This window comes from Equus caballus, chromosome 9 (assembly GCF_041296265.1).
Source record: "Equus caballus isolate H_3958 breed thoroughbred chromosome 9, TB-T2T, whole genome shotgun sequence".
NCBI lineage: Eukaryota > Metazoa > Chordata > Mammalia > Perissodactyla > Equidae > Equus > Equus caballus.
The window spans coordinates 21,775,671-21,796,443 of NC_091692.1; the positions used below are offsets into that span (position 1 = coordinate 21,775,671).

The following is a 20,773-nucleotide window of genomic DNA, read 5'->3' on the forward strand; positions in this document are numbered from 1 at the left end:
TAATGTTTAATAGCCACAAAAGGAATCAAAATACGTTAATTATAAGTTAAATACCAATCACCTTCTTAATTATTTAAAATGCTCTGAGAATGTAAATTCTATTTAAATACTAAATTGTTTTGTTAATTATATCATAAGAAAATGCATAAACTTCCAGGTCATTAGTCATAAAATAAAACAGAAGAGATTATTTATACTTTGGATATTAAAGTTAAAAAAAATACTGGTGTTGGAGTCTAGGCTTTCTAGCTTTTCATATTGTTTTCTGCGCTTATTATACTGAGAAGATGATTTCTATTCTATGGAGCCAGAGACACCGCAATTCCTGGAAGACAAAATTGTCAATGAATCTAGTCTAGGCTAAAATTACTCTGATAAGCACTTTGATGAAAAATAGATACCTCAAAAGCTGTTATATAGTCTGTCTTCTCGCCTGTCTCTCCATTATTAAAGTCTGTCCCCCTTATAAAATAACAATTGGAAAGGAAACTTCTGATAGTCCCAGCATTAAAAGCTGAAGTTCCCAACACGGATAACAATATACTTGGTGTTTGTGACTGCCCATGTCGATTGGGAGCCTAAACTCTGAACTCGTAATCTACCTCAAGACTGTGTAGACTAAGGCTAAGAAGTCCCTGAGAGAGGGAGAGGTCAGGGAGTGAGAAGGTCTTAGAGCACCAGGGTGCTAAAGGCTTCTTTCTCCCATGGGGTGCCTCTCCTCATCTCAAACCACGTGAGGGGGTACTTCAGAGGACCACTTGAGGAGCTTAACACGTTTCTTGTAATTTGGGGAACACAGCAGCTTGGCACCTGCCTCACACTTGGAAAAGACAAAAGGCAGGGGGCTGAGGCTAAAAGGGCTTTTGGTGGCAGAGTGTGAAGAGATGGTTAGGTGGGCATGGACGGACAAGGACGTGTGTGTGTGCCCTTAGCCTAGGACGTGAGGCCTTCTGAACGGAGCTGGCTGTGCCCTTCTGGAGTAGGACCCCACCCAAGAGGACTTGCTGCCAGGGGCAGGTGGTCTTAGAAGAATGATGCTGGTACTTTGGATAGAGAAGGCTGGCAGGAGTGTTAAGTGGCTAGCCAGAGAGGCTGATCATCCAGAGAGACAGGTGAGCATGCTAAAGGAGGGATGGGGTGGGTTTCTGAAGAACCCACAAAAGCACCCCACAAAAGGAAGGATCCCCATTTGGGATCTGTTACAACCACAGAGTGCCTCCCGCTAGATTACAACTGAACTAGCCACATAAGACCTTGTTCCTTGTTTCTTCTTCCATGATTCCTCCTTCCACTTTACCACTGGAATGACCCCAAAGAGCAGCTAGTGAGAGCAGAGAGGAATGGAGTGGGAAGAGGAGAAAGTAGCTATGAGTCCCTTCTTCATTGCAGATCTGCAAGATGAAATCAGGCCCAACTCAAGGAAGAAAGTTTTTAAGTGGATGAGGGTTTGCACTGGCCTGGCCTGGGCTATTTAATATCAATGAGGGGCCAAAAGAGCTAAAAGTTCTGCCTGAAATGTGATCCAAAGGGTGAGATAGACTGAGGCCATAGAGTGTACCTGAAGGGGCAGTGGAGAAAGAGTCAAACTGTCTTTTGATGGTGTTTACTAACTCCAGCTCATTCAATAAACCAGTTGCATACAGAAGAAAGAAATGGCTATGATTCCATAACTAAGAACCTCCTAATGGATTTTTTTCCAGTCCTTTTTCTCATAGTTGCCATATACCATAGTTATACTCTTATGATCCAAGTCAATACTTTTCATAAGCTTCATTATTAATAACTACAAAATTTGCATAAGTTAGACTGAAATGTATTTCAGCAATCTCCTATTATTGACAGTTGTCTTCAAAGTTTTCATATTATAAATTCTATTATGATGAATAATCGTGTTTTTCTTGTATTTTGGATTATCTGATTCCCAGAAGTGCCATAAGTATTTTTATGCCTTTTTCACACTTTTGTAAATTGCTTTTCAACAGGTTTGTATCGCCTTTTAGCTTACTACAGCAGTGAATGACAATGCTTGCTTTATCATACCTTAGTAGCATAGGATTTTTCATTTAAACAGTATACACTAGTATAATAGACAAAATGACATCTCTTCATTTATTTAATTTACAATAGTTTTATTTCATCTGAAACATTTTCATATTTTATCACCCATTTATATTTTTTCTTTTCTGAATTATCTGCAGAAATCCTTTGCCCATTTGTTAATTTGATGTTGTTTTCATTATTTTGTATGAGGTCTTATGGAGTACATATAATATTTGCTGCAATTTTTTTCTTTGTGTCAGCAATTAACAGTGGTGGCTTTAGGGGCGGGCCCTGTGGCTGAGTGATTTGGTTCGTGCGCTCTGCTTCCACGGCCCAGTGTTCGCTGGTTCTGATCCTAGGTGCAGACATGGCCCCACTCATTGAGCCATGCTGAGGTGGCGTCCCACATGCCACATCTAGAAGGATCCACAACTAAGAATATACAACTATCTATGGGGGACTTTGCGGAGAAAAAGGAAAAATAAAATCTTTAAAAAAAAACAGTGGTGGGGCTGGCCCCGTGGCCGAGTGGTTAAGTTCGCGCGCTCCCGCTGCAGGCGGCCCAGTGTTTCGTTAGTTCGAATCCTGGACGCAGACATGGCACTGCTCATCAGACCACGCTGAGGCAGCGTCCCACATGCCACAACTAGAAGAACCCACAACGAAGAATACACAACTATGTACCGGGGGGCTTTGGGGAGAAAAAGGAAAAAATAAAATCTTTAAAAAAAAAAAAAAGAAAAGAAAAAAACTGGTGGCTTTATAACTGTGGTGGCTTCATAATTCATTTTCTTGGTAAACTATATATTGGAAAGCATCTGCCAACAAATTACTTTCAAGTTTCACTCCAAAGGGCTCTCCCTTAGGGGTCTGTGTGTGTGTGTATGTAAATTAAGAACTTTCTTGTATTAATTTTCTATTGTTGCTGTAACAAATTACCAAGAAGTGGATTAAAACAATGCAAATTTACGATTTTATAGCTCTGGAGGTCAGAAGTCTGAAATGGGTCTCCTTGGGCTAAAATCAAGGTGTCAGCAAGGCTGCACTCCTTCAGGAAAATCTGTTGCCTTGCCTTTTTCAGCATCTAGAAGATGCATGCGTTCCTTGGCTTGTGACCCCATTTTTCTGTCTTCCAGGCCAGTAGTCCGCACGCTGCCCTGACTCTGGTTCTCCTACTTCTGCCACCTTGTTCCACTTTTAAGGACCATTGTGATTACATTAGACCCATCTGGATAATCCAGGGTAACTTCCTCAATTTAAGGTCACCAGATTAGAAACCTTAGTTCCATCTGCAACCTTAATTCATTCCCCTTTGGAGATTAGGCATGGACCTCTTCAGGGGACCATTATTCTCCCTACCACATCTGTGAACTTGTATTCTAAGTTCTCAGTAGGCTCTCTGCACAATTTAGGGCACAGTAGAGAAGGAAACAATATTATTTAAATTTTAATGTATAAAGTACAATCATAACATACCGATTTTTAAAAAAATGACTTTAAAGGAAACTTTGAAAAGTCAAGTTGCATATAAATCCATTCCTCTCAGTAAATGCCATTTGTCAACACTGGGGAGAAAACTAATATCATCAATTTGGTGTTTGTACATCTAGTCTATATTTTTATACCTTTGCTATAAATATGCATCTACAAGCAGAACATAATTGTTTTAAAAAGCACTTATTTTGAATAGTTTCCTCGACAATTTAAATTTTGAGGGTATTTTCTTTTAAATTTGATCAGATCATCATTGCTTTTATTTTGTATTGTAAATGACAGCTCACACCAGGAGGAGGATATATGTCAGCTCTGCCATTTAAAAGTTTTTTCCATGCATGTATCCGTAATGTTTTATCTTCAATCCATGGATTCTTGCAGGAAATGTTCTAAACCACACAACCATTTTGTGAGCATTAGTTTTCTTTAAAAGAGGCAATGGAACCTGTAAACCTACTTACCCCAGCACATAAAGATTGTAATTCTTCTCAATACACTCAACATGCACACCACCGTTAATTCCATCACACCGAGGAGCCCCTGCTGCCTCATGAGAGATGCTAGTACCTCAGCAACACATGCGACTTCCTAACATGTAGTCCTAGGGAGGCTACCAGTGTTAAACCACATGTTAGATATTGTTAAAGGCCAATTTTTCTTAGGTTTTTAGGTAAAATAAATAGAAATAGAAGTAATATTTTCTCCCCAGGCTCCCATGGATTATCTGGTTCACTCCTTTCAATACACGTGTTCTACTTCAGGTTATTATATGTACCTCTTTGTATGGATATGCCCTACTTTGGAGAACTTACTTAAAAGATGACCCAGTTCAGTGAGTTCAGGTGACATGAGTTCTAGTGACATAAACATAGATCAGATTTCTTTTGAACCTTAAAGAGCTAGACCAAGTGACAGCCAAACAGATCTAAAGTCTCCTCCTATCCAGTGTGACCAAGATGATTGATATTCTGGATCTCTTCCAGCCACACTGCAGGGAGATGGGTAGCAGCAGAAGGGATGAATCATGTAATAACTGAAAAATTTCTGAACTTATTTTGTTACTTTGCTTACAGAGAGAAATTTAGATGCTATATTGTGTATTTTATCCTGGAAGTTGATTACTGAACAGTTATCCCATAGTTGCTTGATAATTTTTGTACTCCAATAATTTTCCCTCCACAACAAGCTCAGGTAACTTAAATCTGGAAAATTATTTTTTCATCTATGTAGGTGGGAGATAAGCGGAGATAAATAAAAATGTTTTGATTGAGTGTTATAAGACTTTTCTAGTGTAAAGCTAAGGCCATCATAATGGATCAATACTACAATGAATATTATTTTTCTACTTTCCTAATGGACTACACTTCTTTAGAAAAAATATAACAACTTTATGCTGATTTAAAGTAAAAGATAAATTATTATTTTGTGTTGATTGATATCTTGGAGATGACAATGGTGTCTAAAGTATACTATTAGCCTCTTTGATAGGGAACATAGTTGGCTGTCTTCTAACATTAGCTCATTCAATTTGGCACGCTGGGTCCATCAGCATTTACTGGTCGGTTCACTGGTATTTACTGGAAGAAAGGCAGAGGATTGATGAGAGGGCCCAGTGAGAGCAAACTCTGTGAACTCAATGCTGAAACATTGTTCTCACATATTAATATGTAGAGTTAATTTGGTGAGGTTGAAAAAAATCCCATCTTGATAGAGAAATTTTGATCAAAAACTAAGTCTACCCCACCCACCTTTGGTTTGCCTTCCAGTTGTTATAAGAGGCCAGGAAAATATTAACTGCTAATGGCTGAACTATTAATTGCTTTGTTATATACTTATACATTTAAAGATACAAATATAAACATCATCTAAGCAATCTTTCTAATATAAAATAAAATATTACTTTTTGCAGGAAACTTTTTTTTCTTGCTGAGGAAGATTTGCCCTGAGTTAACATCCCTGCCAATCTTCCTCTAGTTTGTATGTGGGTCGCATGCCACAGCAGGACCACAGCCCAGTGGTGTAGGTTCACGCTCAGAAACTGAACTTGGGCAAGTGGTGCAGGTCTGTGCCCAGGAACAAAACCTGGGCCATCGAAACTGAGCATGCTAAACTTAACCACTAGCCTACAGGGCCAGCCCCTGCAGGAAATTATTTTTTTTAAAGATTTTAGTTTTCCTTTTTCTCCTCAAAGCCCCCCGGTACATAGCTGTATATTTTAGTTGTGGGTCCTTCTAGTTGTGGCATGTGAGATGCTGCCTCAGTGTGGCTTGATGAGCGGTGCCATGTCCATGCCCAGAATTCGAACTGGCGAAACCCTGGGCCACTGAAGCAGAGTGTGTGAACTTAACCACTCGGCCACGGGTCTGGCCCCCTTCAGGAAAATTTTTAATACTCTTCCTCCTCAGAGGAGCTTGCTTCAGCTTCCTCCTCTGTTTCCTTATCTTTTAAGGGCTCTCCTTTGACCTCAGAGTTGTCTTTTCCCTGGGCTGGATCAGGTTCCAGCTCTTCTTCACTTACTCAGATGGACTCCCTCTCACTCTGGCAAGTGAAGTAGGAGGGCTGGATGCCATAGATGTTCAAACTGGAAGAGAGATGACTAAAGAGCATCTGCTGCTACTTGGTAGTCCCCTCACCACAAAGATATTGTTGGAATGTTGCTTCTCCAATTTTCTCATCACCTTATAGAGATTGCTCATCTTCCTGTAGAAGTCATCCCTCAAGCTGGAAATGTTTTGGAAGATGGTCGCATACAGTCAATAAGGCCATTATAAACAATAGGCAGTGCTTCTAGTAGTTCCTGGTTCAGATCTTCAAACAATCTCAGCTTTGTTGAACTCTTCCTCCACCTTTGCGGCATTGGCTTCATCTTTCTTCTTGGCATTCTGCACTTCTTCCAGGTGGTGTTGGACACTGTCATAGTCCACGAGTTCTCTACCTCACTTACTGATTCTTTCCTTAATCTTGCCGAACTGGGCTACATAATTTTCCATGGTCTTCAAAGCCTGGCCGGCTAGTTTCTTATTATAGTCTTCCCAAAGGAGATCATTATTCCCTACCATTGCCTTCACCCCCTCATGACTGTCCCACTCATTGCTGTAGATTTCCTGCAAGGACCACTTTCTTCACCTCACTTTGACAACACTAAGAAAGCTCTTCAGGTCCTTATATATCTTGTCACTTTCTGCTAAATTACTGGTTTACTATAAACGAGTATAACTCAGGAACAGCCAGAAGGAAGAGATCCATGGGGCAAGGTATAGGGAAGGGGCGCAGACCTTCCACGCCTTCTCCAAGCACAGCACTCTGCCCTAGTCTTGAAGTGCTCACTAACCTGGAAACTATCATAGATGTTCCTTTATAAAGGCAAAAGAGAGCAAGCTCATTTGAATAATTTTTTCAGAATTATGTTTTTACTTAAGTCTTTTTTGTCTTCTGTTTTTTCCCTGTAGTTTTAGGGCCATCTATTATGCTAAAAATATTGGGTTATCTGTGTTTTCTGAAAAGAGTCTACGTCTACGTACTGAAGAGAACCGGTTGATCTATTTATTTATCCTTTTCCAAATGTATCTTTTGACTGACAGAAGGTAGGATTAGGTTCTTAATTATAGTGATAGCACACTATCCTTCTCTATTTAGCGATTATATAATTTGTTTTTTTAATAATGAAATGTGACAACACCCAGTTTTAAAAGAACAGAGCAATGTTTCACAACAGAAAATTTGTCAGATCCAGTTGTTCACTAATGGACCTTAATAATACCTTGACAGATAACAAGAAAGGAATTTTGACTAGGTAATTGAAATATACAGTGTCATTAGCCGAAAACAGTAAGATAAAGACATGCCATACTAGAAATATTAGATCATTCTCCAGGCCCTCAAACAGAATTTGCCAGCTATGATCTCTATATTACAACAAACGAATTAATTAAAATACATCCTTTTACTTTTGCTTTATTGATGGGCACACTAATAAAATATTTATTCCAAAAATTACTTTTGCTATCGTCACTAACCAAACTGCTGTTTAATTAATAATGTTATTCTCATGAGAACCTGTCTAGACATCTTGTTAATCACCAATTTGTAGATGGCTGAATGTTGAGTAGTTCTTGGTTTCCCAGAATATAAGTTGAAATAGTCCCTGTGGCTTTCTGCTTATCTCCAAGAAATGTAATAAAATGCATTCTTGCCAATAGCAATGACACACAAAGTAAATACCATTAGGATAATAAGCCTTACTTCTGTGTTTAATAAAGTTTTGAAAGAGTCATTCATTGTAAAGACACCTTTTTTCTCTTCCATGAAAGCCAACCATCTCTATAATTATAACATTTAAATGAGTTTCTCCTCTGTATTATAAATTCTGACTGCATAAGTTCTCTTTTGATATATTAAATGAGGGCAAAGACAGCAGAGGAGATTCCAACCACTTTTTGTATGAGGGATTGATTGGTTTTTGCAAATAGGATGTGTATACAAGATAGATTTGTTTTGGCCTGCAGATCCTATATAAGGATTGACAGGATTAAGTTTCACACAGGCAGACACTAGGATGTCAGCCACTGGCTGTGTGTCCTGCTAGCTGTGGATCTTACTAAGAATGAATCAAAGACATGAGCCATCTCTGGAAGCGTGAATGTCTTCAGGGATCACTTTTAGGTGAAATAGATGGTCGAGAAAAGCTCATCGAAGGAACTTAGAGACGAGAGCTTGTATAAGACTAGCCTTAGGGTGAGAGGATTGGTGAATTTGAGGGAAGCCAAAAGGATTCTTGAACAAAAATATCTCCCCAACTGCTTTCCTAATTTTCCCAACATTTAAGCCTTAAAGCTTAAGAGAATCCCTAAGGAGCGACAGAAGTTTTTTATTTAACAGCAAGTTCTAAAATGGTCTTTGTTAGTTGATTTTTCCTCAAGTCATAAATGACTCTATAAAAGTCTTGGCCAAAACTGCCCGTGGGAGGCAGGCAGTGGCTGACGCACTGCTAGCTGCAGAGAGCCTTATCCCTATGAAAGTGATTAAGTTGAACATTTGTGAGTAGAAAACTTCTGTATGTAATTTATTTGGGTTAAGGTGTTAAGTTACTTATAAAAGAAAGCATAGCTCCCTTATGTCAAAAACTGTGCAGGATCTGGGATTTTTCACTTGACTTATAAGGTGACAGGCTAACCTGCTACTGTTTCATGGATCCTGGGTCAGAGACAAAGGACTTTATTACTCATAGCACAGCAGCCAGCACGAACTTCATATCTCTTTGCTGCAGTCCCCATGCCCCTTGGGCAATGATGGACCCCACACACATGGTGGGTTGTGTTATAGGAAGAGCATGGTGCTACTTTTATAGCAAGGGGAAGCAAGCCTACTCTTTGTTGGAAGTGGGATGGGGGCGAAGTTACCTCTTTCCTAAAGGTTGTTTGCTGAAAACGCAATCCTGAGAAATTGCTCAGGTAAGGAGCAATGATAAATTTGGAGGTTGTCACTATATTTAGAGATGGTATTTGAAGCTATGACTGGATTAGATCACTAAGGAAGTGAGTGAAGTCAGAAAAGGAATCCAAGAATGAAGTCTGGAACATTATGGAGAGAAGTCAAGAAACCAGCAAAAGGGATTGTAAAGGCCTGACGAGAGAGGTATAGTGACATAAGAAAGTGAGGGCAATCACCTATGTCAAAGCCTCTGATGGTCAATGACAATGAACCATGTGGAGAACACGGGTGACCTTGATGGGAGTTGCTTTGGTGGAGGGTGAGGCAAAAATCTGATCAGAGTGGGTTAGAGAGAAAATAGGATGTCAACAGCTGTTTCAAGGAGTTTTGCTGGAAAGGAGAACAGAAAAAGGGATAGTAGCTGAAGAAAGATGTAAGATCAATGAGGTTTTTTGTTTTAGTGGTTTTTTTTAGGCAGGCATTACTACAACGTGTTTGTATTCCACTGGGAATTGAAATCTTCCTTAAATCATGATTCACAATTTGGTGTAATGGTGAACAAAGCTTATTTTGTCTGTCCAAGCATGCATCCACTTTTTATCTGTTTTGAAGCCCTCTATCATCCTTTCTCCACCTGGCTTATCCTCCACTATTCTCTACCGTGAGCCTGCGCTCCAACTCTCTGAGCGCACCCCATTCTTTACTTGCCCAGGACCCCTAACCTGTTCTCACATCTCTGCTTGCACAAGCCCTCTCCTCCTTTAAGCCCTGTTGTTAATGTCACTTTCTTTGATCTCTCCAGTGTATACACCTCTAGTCTGAACTGTCTCAGCACTTTGTTCTCACATCTCTAATGGCACTTTCCAGTACTGCTTTGTATTATAGCTCTGAGTTCTTTTGTTATCCTCCCAGTAGGTCCTTGAAGGCAGAAACCCTCTGAGAGAGCTGATAGAAGGCCACATCCTCTGAGAGTCCCACCCTGGTTCCCTCAGGAAGAGGATCTGTTCCTTCCCCTACTTTGGCACAGCCTCATATTCCTTGATTAAGAAACATTTCACATGATTACACCCATTTATTTGCATGTCTATGTCCAGTACCAGGCTTTCAAGGTGAGAACTTTTTCTCAACTCAACTTTGCATTTTTGACACTTAGCACTTTGCCTGGTACAAAGAAGGTACTCGTCAAATGATTTTGAACGAATAAATGATGAGAAGCATTGTATTTCAAGGAAAAGTGGGGGAGAGAAACCAGTATGGCTGAAATAAAGTGGATGGATTTCAGAATTCCAGCATCTTAGCTACTTTAAAATTCTCACATGGGTCACCGTGTCACTCAGCCAAAGTAAAAGCAAGCTCTGCTCATGTGCAGCAGTAGCTACTGACTAGATTTGAAAAGTTCCATAGATTTTTGCTCCTTTGCTTTGATACCGTCTGGGTGATGCAATAAACCAAAGAACAAGCCAATGACTATACCATCTTATATGGATGAAACATAAACATGTAGAAAGAAAGGGATATAGGTTATTTTCACTTATGAGTTAACTATTGGTTGATTTTCCATGAAACCAAACTTTTGAAGTACACTAAAAATACCTACAAGTATTCTTGAATAGACACTGCTTCCTTCGTTGGGGAGAGGAAAAATAATGTGATGGAATAAGAATTTTTCAGCCACTTTATTGAAGTGATTCAGTGGTTTTCGTAAGGAATAGTAGTTTGAATTCAGCATGCCCTCTTGTCGTGGTAGGATGACAGACAACAGAATGTCCAGATGTATAGCAGATGGTTACTAATTCGGGAATCTTCTGATTCCCTCTTCTAGAATGAGTGGGAGTTCAGCTTTGCGGGATGGCTCACCCCCAGTTTTGGATTGGACAGCAGGCGTATCCTGCCTTTTTAGGGAATTACCAAAAAACTCCAAGACTGAGAAACAGGCAGCAGGTGGACAGTCTCATCTCACAGCACTTTGTGGACACATTTTTTTCTCTATAGCTCCCAGGAGGACCTTTTTATACAACTGTCACCCATGCCCATCTGTTTTCTCTTGCGTGCCGCAGAACAGAAGTCTAGGATCTTAGGCTCCTGGGGGAAGGAGTCTCAGGAGGGACTGACTTCTTATTTATTTGGATCACTCTGGGAAGAGTGTGAATCCTAGTAATTCTTAGCCTATTTGTTTTTGATCAAGCTGCTCATCCTTTTCCTTCAGGAATCCAGAATTAGAATTATGTCTGTTTATGGAAGTGTCCTCTGCCAAGTGAAGCCTGAAATTATTTGAAGACATTTGGTTCACTCTCCTAAGAGTCCCACTGGCACCCTGGGCTCCAAATGATTCCATGAATATGGAAATAAGTTGTTTTCTCCACGATGACCATAAAAATGCACAACAGCAACAGTCTCACATTTATTCAGGCTTTGGGGATTTATTGCCCTTACGTGTATGGGAAGCACTTGTGTAGACAGTCAAAATGGAAAACAAATGGTTTGCTGGCTTCTACCAAGGACGATAAGCCTTTTAATGACATGCTTTTGTGATGCAGACACTCTGCACAAGCCAGTTCAGCAATATCTTAGAGGACACAAATGTTACTCTGACTTGCAAAGAGCGTTGTTCTCAGTGCATTTCTGGTGGCAAGTCATTGAGGAATAAGAACATTATTCAAATAAATAAGTAAACAAATAAAGGTGCTTATTTAAGTAGATCATTTCACCAAGATGTTTCTAAATGTCCATTGCCAAATTCAATAATTCTTCAATGGTATCATATGAACAGTTTGGTAGGATTTAATACCTGAGTGTTATGAAGTAATTTGAAGAAAAATGTTTCTTTTTTTAAGATTTTACTTTTCCTTTTTCTCCCCAAAGCCCCCCGGTACATAGTTGTGTATTTTTAGTTATGGGTCCTTCTAGTTGTGGCATGTGGGATGCCGCCTCAGCATGGCTTGATGAGTGGTGCCTTGTCCGCGCCCAGGATCTGAACCAGAGAAACCCTGGGCCGCCAAAGCAGAGAGCGCAAACTTAACCACTTGGCCACGGGGCCGGCCCTGAAAAATGTTTCTATTAAGGAAACTCTCATCTAGTTTTTACCTATTTTACAATCCTAAATGTAAACTAAAACAGAATTCATAAATATGTGAGATTAACATAAACGAAGTTTGGGGACAAAGAATCGTTTTCGTGATAGTGTCTGAACGTGCTGAGTAAGGTCTTGGGTCCCCATACATATCTTTGTAGCTATGGGGACATATAAACAATCCAGGTTACGTCGAGCTCTGCCTCCTCCATACCTGTCCTTTAAATGGAGTCAGGTCCAGGAAACTGGAGTAAAAGCTGGACGCGGGCAGGAGCCCTCTGCCTGAGTCCACTCAAACCGGCCTCAGGCTTGCTTGTTTGTCTTCTGAGCCCTGTTCCTGTCTTGAGCTATTGACTTCACTCTCTAGCAACTTAAATCTCTTGTCCTTATGACTCATTTGGAATCTGCTCTCTGGGTTACTACAGCCAACTGACTCTTTCTGTGCTCCTTCCATTTGGGGCACCCTCAGTATCTCAGGAGAGACCTTTCTGCCAGGTCACCATCAAATCCAGCTTGCCACTGGACCACAAAACCCAACAGTGGGATGTCCATCTCCAAACTTCATGTGTTGAGAACTGAGATCCCAAGAGTACCCATTGGAAGGCAAAGGATGTCAGGGTGGCTGCGCTCTGAGCCCAAAGTTTAGGCAATCAGGCACCGCCCGGTGGGCATACAGATTCGCATATCTATCCACTGCCTGTCTGCTTCTCACTGAAGAGCTGGCTGAACCTACTGAACCTACTGGAGCTATTGAGGGGACATTTACAAATGGCAATGTCTTGAGCCCCATCTCTTGTGCACACTGTTCTGCCTTCCAGTGACAGTCATGTAACCTCAATAGACTGTTCAGCCTCTTATTGCAGATGGAGTTGTATGTGGACAGATACACAGTTTACAGATCTCTGGAGAACTCAAGAGAAAGACAGGCATTCCTCTGCTTGTATGTGTCTGTGGAATTTGAGGGGAGACATTTTGCAATATGGAAATCTGCTTCTCTGAGATTAAATGAGGTTTTCACAGGCTTCTTAATTTGTTTGAGGGACATATTTGACAGCCCTGTCTAGTGAAATGTGGCAGATGTTATGATTCACTTGGCTGAATTAGCAGATGGAGTCAATTCCCCCTAATTTGACCTCCTTGAACAGGAGTCAGAACGAGACTGATGATGCTGTGGCACAGTTCTGAGAGGGCCCCGGGGGATTCTGTGTGAGAAACTGGCCACAGCACCAAGGTGTACTAGCCTTTGTAACTAGTGGACCTCTGAGTGAAGCCAGATAGGTAGCCTACGATCTGCCCATACTTCTTCATTGCTGTAGCAGGTCACCTGATTGGAGAGCAAAGAAGGATCTCATGTTGTAGACCATCTGACGTACCCTGATGGTCTCAGTGAAATAAGTGCTAAGTACTGCCACTTTGCCTGTGTGGTGTTCCTGCATACTCCTTGGTTCTGAACCTCTATCTCTTCTCTCCTTACTGCTGGGAAACTTGCCCTCGGTCCTCGGGATCAATGACATTCTTAGCAGCAGGGATTCAAAGAGTTCCATTGAACACTTGAGGAATCAACATGGGGCCACTCTTGCTCCTAGCATTGCTCTGATGCATACAAGAAGATGAGTTTCAGCCTTGTTCCTGGGATACAGTGCTTACCTTACAGTTAATGGTTATGGTGGTCAAGAGTACAAAGAGAGATCTCAGTTCAAATTTTGGCTTTCCCTCTACTATCTGAGTGACCCCAGGCAAGGTTTTTAATTTCTCTGAGCTTCAGTTTCCTCATCTGTAAAATGGGTATAATGATCATTTTACTTCATTGATTGTTGTGAGGATTACTGCGATGGCAGATAGCTACTGCTTAGCACAGGGTGTAGCTGGACACTGTTTGTCCACTATTTCATTGAGTTCTTACAACTCTAAGAGTAAGTTTACTATTAACTCCATTCTATGGGTGAGAAAATCGGGACACAGAGGTTAATTAACTTGTCCCCAGTCACTTAGGTAGGAAGTGACGCTCTGACTCTTTAGCCCATGATGTTGATCCCTCTTCTTGCTGGAGCTCTGTATGTAGCTCTATAAGCCAAAGCTGCATTTACTTAGCAAAGCAGTTACAAGCTCTTTTATAATATAATTCCCAAGAAGATGGTGTAATTTTTCATAGTAATCTTTACATAGAATTAACTGCATCCATCTATCCACTCAACACATTACTCACCTGTATATACATACTGTATATTTCCTAAATGATAGTTTAAACTTTTAAAGGTGAGAAGTACAAAATTTGAGTCAAAAGCATAAAATGGCTCCAAGATGCTTGTCTAATAATCTGGAGTTTGTAGACTTTACCTTTGGTTTTGTTGGATACAATCCAATCCAATGGGCAATAACCATCATTATTCCTTATAATAGGTTGAAACCAATAGAAGGGAGGAGTTTTTCACTAATGATACCCATTTTCTTATTGCCCTAACTGAGAGTTCCTTTTCTAAGATGGCTTTGGAATGATCCCAGAACCATATGGCCATGACATTTCCCTTCAAATACGAGGGCCTGTCTGAGTCCAGGCAAATTCATTTCTGTTGGAGTTCAATTGATTGTAAATGCTTTGTTGAAATTCAGATGCACCACGTATTTAGAGCCAAGCACAGTCTAGTAATCACGACCAAAAATGAAGGGAGGTTAATTCACTATGACTCACTCTGAGAGAGTCTATGCTGACCTCCAGGGGTTTTATTATCTTTGTAACTTAGAGTGCTTAAATAATGTGTTTAATAATCTATTCCATTTTGGGATGGTGGAAGGATGGTGTTAAGTTTTAGGCTCTATAATTTGCGGGATTTGTCTTTTGGAAAAATGCCACAGTTGCCCAGCTCCAAGAAGGAAAGCTTAAAGAATCACCCTGGTAAGCAATCTTGGTTCTCTAACACTGATGGAAAGCCAGTTGTGTGATTTCTGGAAGATGGGGATGAGCTCTGGGTTGTACAAGCCACATTCAAGGTGTTAAAATCTAAATATCCCAGATAGAGCCATGTACTACCAGTGGGGTCAGTGCGACCCAGCTGTGGGTTCTTACAGGAGCAGCTGTGTTACAGTGGTTCCAGACCTCACTCTCAGCAACGTTGGTTTTCTCAATTTGGCCCTTTCAAGGTAGACATCTCAGGCCCAGTTGCCAACCTTTTTCAAAGTGAAGAATGTTCCCACCTAACAAATTCGAGAAACGAACTCCAGAAAGGATTTGGGGGTTCAAGTGTTCCTCAGAAAGGATATTTGGGCTGGGTAAGGAAGATCAGGCTGAATGAAAGTAGTTTAAAAATTATTTTTTCATCTAATTGTTTTAAGGGGTAAATATTTTATTTCAGGAACCAGAGAAATTTCTAGATGCTTTAAAGATCTAATTTATACTTTAATTGAAAAAGTCTTTGTAGACATACTGTACCCACAAAAGTCCTAAATAAAAAATTAGGTTATATTTTGAGTAGTGTGAGTGAAAATAAATGGCACCTCTACTTCTGTTACAGGTGTTTACAAATAAGAATAGTTGACAATAGGTCTGACTATTGGTTTCCTGTTTCAGTTCTGCTTTATCAGTTATCAGACTGAAACTGTTCTGCTGTATGGACAACTCAGGAGGAAGGCATAAGTGTTGGTTCAGTGATAATTAGAGCTGGGTCTCTCTGCTCTGCCCTGAAAGACAGAAGCTGTGTGGGAAGAGGCTTTGGTGCCACATAAACTTAGTAGGAGAGAATGGTGTTCAATGAGCTTTAAAAATATGGCATCTTAAAATGGCATTTGAGGTCCCCCAAGGCTATCTCCATCAGAATCAGCGACAGAAAGTACATGTTCCCTACCAAGTTTGATAGTTTTCTCCACAGTGGGAGCTCAGTAGAGAGAATGACCTCCTTCATTATAGAGCGTTCTAGAGAATATCTGAATGGGAATATATTATGTGGCTGTTTTTATGGTAATAATCTGATAGATACTTCAAGACAGATTATATCTCTTAATATATTATGATGCATGTTCACATCTCATTAGAAAAAGAGAACTGTGTAACCATTTGTAGCTACATTTTGAGTATTTACCTGGGGATAGGTATTCAGTGCTAAATTCTCGGTAATTTAATTTTCACAACGTATTTGTCAGGTGAGTATTATTATCTCTCTTTTGTGGTTGAGGAAATCAAGGATAAGAATAACTTGTTTCAGGTTACATAGCTGAAGGGAGGGGAACCAGAAATCAATGACAAGTCCTTGGGAGGCCTTGAACAAGGTTCAGATTGCTCCACATCCACTGAGCAAGACTTGAGAAGATGAAGTTGGTTCTATTAGGGATCCCCCATGGGCAGGCACTGTGGCCAGTGCTTCAGGTAAGCCCTAGCCTCCTACTCCTTCTTGCTCATTGACAGACCTCATTAAGCCCCAACCCTACATCACTCCTGCCACTGATAGCTTTGTCCCTGCTCTTGGATCATGAAGTAGAGCCGAACTATAATGCTCAGGCCCTATAAATAGCAAGTTAAACTTAACTTCTTGAGTTTCAACTTTGACCTTTATCTCACTTTCAAGCTTACCCTTGGCCTCAGCTTCATTTCCAGGACTTGACAAATTCTGTCTTCGTCTCTAGCTCATGATCTTCAGGGATTCTTCTAGATAGTATCAAAACCTGATGGCCACTAGATTCCTTTAAACCCATCTCGGCAGATCAGTTTATCTTATTCGTTCAGTTTCCCATCTCTTCAAATACAGTAGCCCCTCCTGACCCGTGGTTTCATTTTCAGTAGCTGCAGTTACCTGAGTCAACCATGGACCAAAAGTGTTAAATGAAAAATTCCGGAAAGAAATAATTCTTAAGTTTTAAATTGCACATTATTCTGAGAAATGTGATGAAAGCTCGCACTGTTCTGCTCCATTCCACCCAGAACGTGAATCATCTCTTTGTCTAGATATCCACACTGTGTATGCTTCCTGCCTGTCAGTCACTTAGTAGCTGTCTCAGTTATCAGGTTGATTGTCAACAGTATAGCGGTGCTTGTGTTCAAGTAAATAAAAGGCAAATAAGGGTATTTTACTTAACACAAGAGTAGTGATGGCTGGCAATTCAGATATGCTAAAGATAAGCTGGCAAGTACTTCCTTTAAGAGAACAGGTGAAATTTCTTGACTTAATAAGGAAAGAAAAAAAATCATATGTTTAGGTTGCTAAGATCTATGGTAACTTTTATTAAAGTATGTTGTTATAGTTGTTTGATTTTATTATTAGTTATTGTTGTGTATCTTTTACTGTGACTAATTTATAAATTAAACTTTATCATAGGTATGTATGTATAGGAAAAACAGTATATATAGGGCTCAGTACTATCTATGTTTCAAGCATCTATTGGGGGTCTTGGAAGGTATCCCCCATGGATAAGGGGGGACTACTGTACCTTAACAGATTGTGTCCATAAGCTTTTCCTACAATAGAAATCTTTGACTCCATGAAAGTCCCAAATCCAACACAACATATTCCTTATTTTTACGTATTACTTTGTTGAGTGTAAGACTATTAAGTGAATCAATTATTGTATCCACAGACACATCTTATTGTATTTTGCTTCTACATTTATTCCTTCATTCTTTCTTAATGTATCTGAGAATAAGGAGCCTTTCTTCTTTAAAGATAATCCCTGTCTCTCTAATGATTTTTTCTTATCTTGATTTTCAAAGATCTTTTTTCCGCTCTTTTGAGTTTGTCTCTAATATCGCCTTTTCACAGACTCTTTTCCCTCCGCTTTCAGAAATGTTTAGTTCTCCCTTATCTTCTAAAAATGTCACTTGATTCTGTTATGTCTCACAGCTTCTTCCTTCCACCCACAAATGTCTCAAAGAATGTTGTTATCAGCCGCTTCCTTTCCTCCGCTTTTCATTCCTTCCTTAATTCATTGCAATTTGGCTTCCGGCCCTACTTTTCTGCTGAGATTGTTCTTTTAAAGGTTAACAGCCTACATTTTGTCAAATCGAATGGCCTTTTTATCCATCCAAATTCACATAGTATTGACACTATGCTCCAACTAGACTGCAAGTGTTCGGTTCGGCCAGGCTCCCACATCTCGGTCTCTGCTAGGCCCACTTAATCTACCTCTGTATTCAGCCTGGCTCCAGCACCTAGAAGCAATTCTTGCTGTGGTAACAGTGGACTGAAAGACTCTAGGTCAATGGTGGGATTTAGCAACAAGTTACTTTTTGATATTAGCAGCATGGTCGTGTATGGGTGTTGTGCTGATTTCTCTTGGGCAAAAGAGAGCAACTGGGGACTACCCAGGCTTGGCACAAACTTAGGGTGGGAAAAATCTGCCTGGGATCTGGGGAGGGAGGATTCACTCCAAAACAAACTTTAGAAAAGTATCAGCTTCAGCTCTGATCCTGGCTACAGTCAACGGCCAAGGTTGTCCAGACTCAAGAAAGCAAAGAAAGCCAGGATCTGGGCTTCAGGGTGGTGATACATTCTCAGAGCTCTTGGTGTTAAGGATTAAAAACCAGTGAGGCCCATTTAAGGAGAGTTAAGGAAATAGGAAACAGGAAACACAGACAGCTCCTTGAGAAAAGGGGATGTAGAGACCAGAGAGAGAGGCAGGTGGAGTGGAAAGCCACCTTCCTTCCAGTTTAGAAGTGGGGATTGGAGGAAGGAACCCAGCCCAAGAAATCAGGGCAAAAGAAGCAGAGCTGCTGCCTGTTGGCACAAAGAGGAATACACTAGTAAGTCTACAGCTTGACACTCACACTGGCCCTTGTTTACTCCAGGCTCTCACAGATACCCATCTTAGGACGTGGGATCATCTCCAAACCTTAACAGCTAGTTTGGAGAGGACTCCTAATATACTACCAGGCTTGGCTGTCACTAAGCTTGGACCTTAGAAGGGCTGAGGGCATGTACTGCTTCTCAAACTCAAATTCTCCTACACATTACCTAGGATCTTGTTAAAACGCCAATTCTGATTCAGCAGATTTGAGGTGGAGCCTGAGATTGTTCACTTCTAGCAAACTCCCAGTGATACTGCTGTTGCCGGTTTGCAGACTGCACTTTGAGCAGCAGGGAGTGCAGGTAGCAATCGTTATGATGAACAGCTGGGCTGGAGCAGAACGTGTCTTTTGGGGGAATCAGCACTAAGTGTGGTCTTCTGGTTTTGGTTCTAATAAAATCTAATAACAGTGGAGGATAGTCAAAAGCAATAAGATCATTATAGTATGCCACAATTTGTTTAAAAAATGTGGAGGAAGGGAACATACATCCATATCGGCTTGTATGTCATAATAGATGGCTAGTTGCCTATTCAATGGCCATTATTCCTGTATTCTTTACCAACAGAACCCCTATGTTTGAGAGTGACAAAGTGCCCATCTCAAAACTTACCCCCTCAGGGAGGGCTGGTCAATTAGATGTGGGTTGGGGCTTTCAGGAAAGCTCTTTAAAGGGAGCTGACTGCTGGGAGGCATGCTCTTTTGCTCTTCCTTCTTCTGGCCTGGAAGGTTGATGTGAGAGATTTCACTCTGGCCACCCTATTGTGATCGTGAGGTGACATTCAGGATGAAAACTGCATCCCAGGAAGGATGAGGAAGAAAGATTAAAAGAGCCTGAGTCTCTAATGATCATGGAGCCACCATTAAAGGCTTGCTGTGCCTGCCTCCAGGTCCCTCTTAAATGGGAGAAAAACCAATCTCTGCCTTCTAAATAACCGTCATTTGAGCTTTCTTGTATATGTAGTTAAATTCAATTACTAGCTGATACTATAAGCACATAGCATTTCTGGAAGGTCATCCATAAAACTGGTCTCCGCTGTTGCCTCTGGGGAGGAGAACTGATATGCCCTAGTTTGGGGGCTGGAAGGAAAATTTAAATTTTATAGTATGCCCTTCTGTCCTTTGTGGAATTTTCATTCTAATAGGATAACAACAACAAGCACAAATAACAACAAATAAACAAATAACAACAAAACATAAACATAAAAGCAAACTAGCGAAAGATAAACACTAGGAATGTGAGAAACTTGAGTTCTTGTGAGTGTTCAAGAAAAATGTACTTTGAATTTTTAATCCCTATTTTCACGTCCTTTGAGTGACATTTTCTTTTCATTAAAGATGAAAGTGGACCCAGCTGCATTATATGAATTTAATCAGATATTTGTACAGGAATAGAAATTTGCATGCATAATTGACATTCAACTCAACTTTGATTTTTCTGTCTTGCCTTCTGCAGAATTTTACATCAGGATCACTATCCAAATAAAGCTCCAGCATTTTCACCACTAAAATCAAATCTCCAAGATTTTGAATTCATATTTATGACTGATAACAAGTGAATACATAGCTGAGGAAGAAATGTGTTTTGAAAGCATGTGTCTTTGTTGTTGGGTCTTTATTCAATTTAGTTAATCTGTTTAATAAGGTGTTGGATTTTCACTGGTAGTGTCATTTTATGGCAAATATCCTGGGAGGCACAAATCCTTACGTATGATCAAAATGCAGTTAATTAAGACTGTTCAAGAATCTTCTGCTCACACAAACACCTCCACTTGCCTTTCAAGGCTTTGTTTACTACAAAGTCAATCTTCTTTCCCTGACAGCTAGGAAAAATTTCTCCTCTTTCACTCAAAGATTCCATACTTTCTCATTATTCCAATCTTTGATCATGGATATTTCCAGTGTCTGGGTGACCGCCTCCCTTTTTATCTTTCCTGGTTGTATATATCTTTGTGTGTACACACGCACACACA

At 40.3% G+C, this 20,773-nt stretch overlaps 1 protein-coding gene across 2 annotated transcripts in view; it reads right to left on the minus strand.

Annotated features, from left to right (window-relative positions):
* NKAIN3 (sodium/potassium transporting ATPase interacting 3) overlaps positions 1-20,773 on the minus strand; it is a 613,676-nt gene that overhangs the window by 39,907 nt on the left and 552,996 nt on the right. The gene's annotated exons all lie outside the window — the stretch shown is intronic.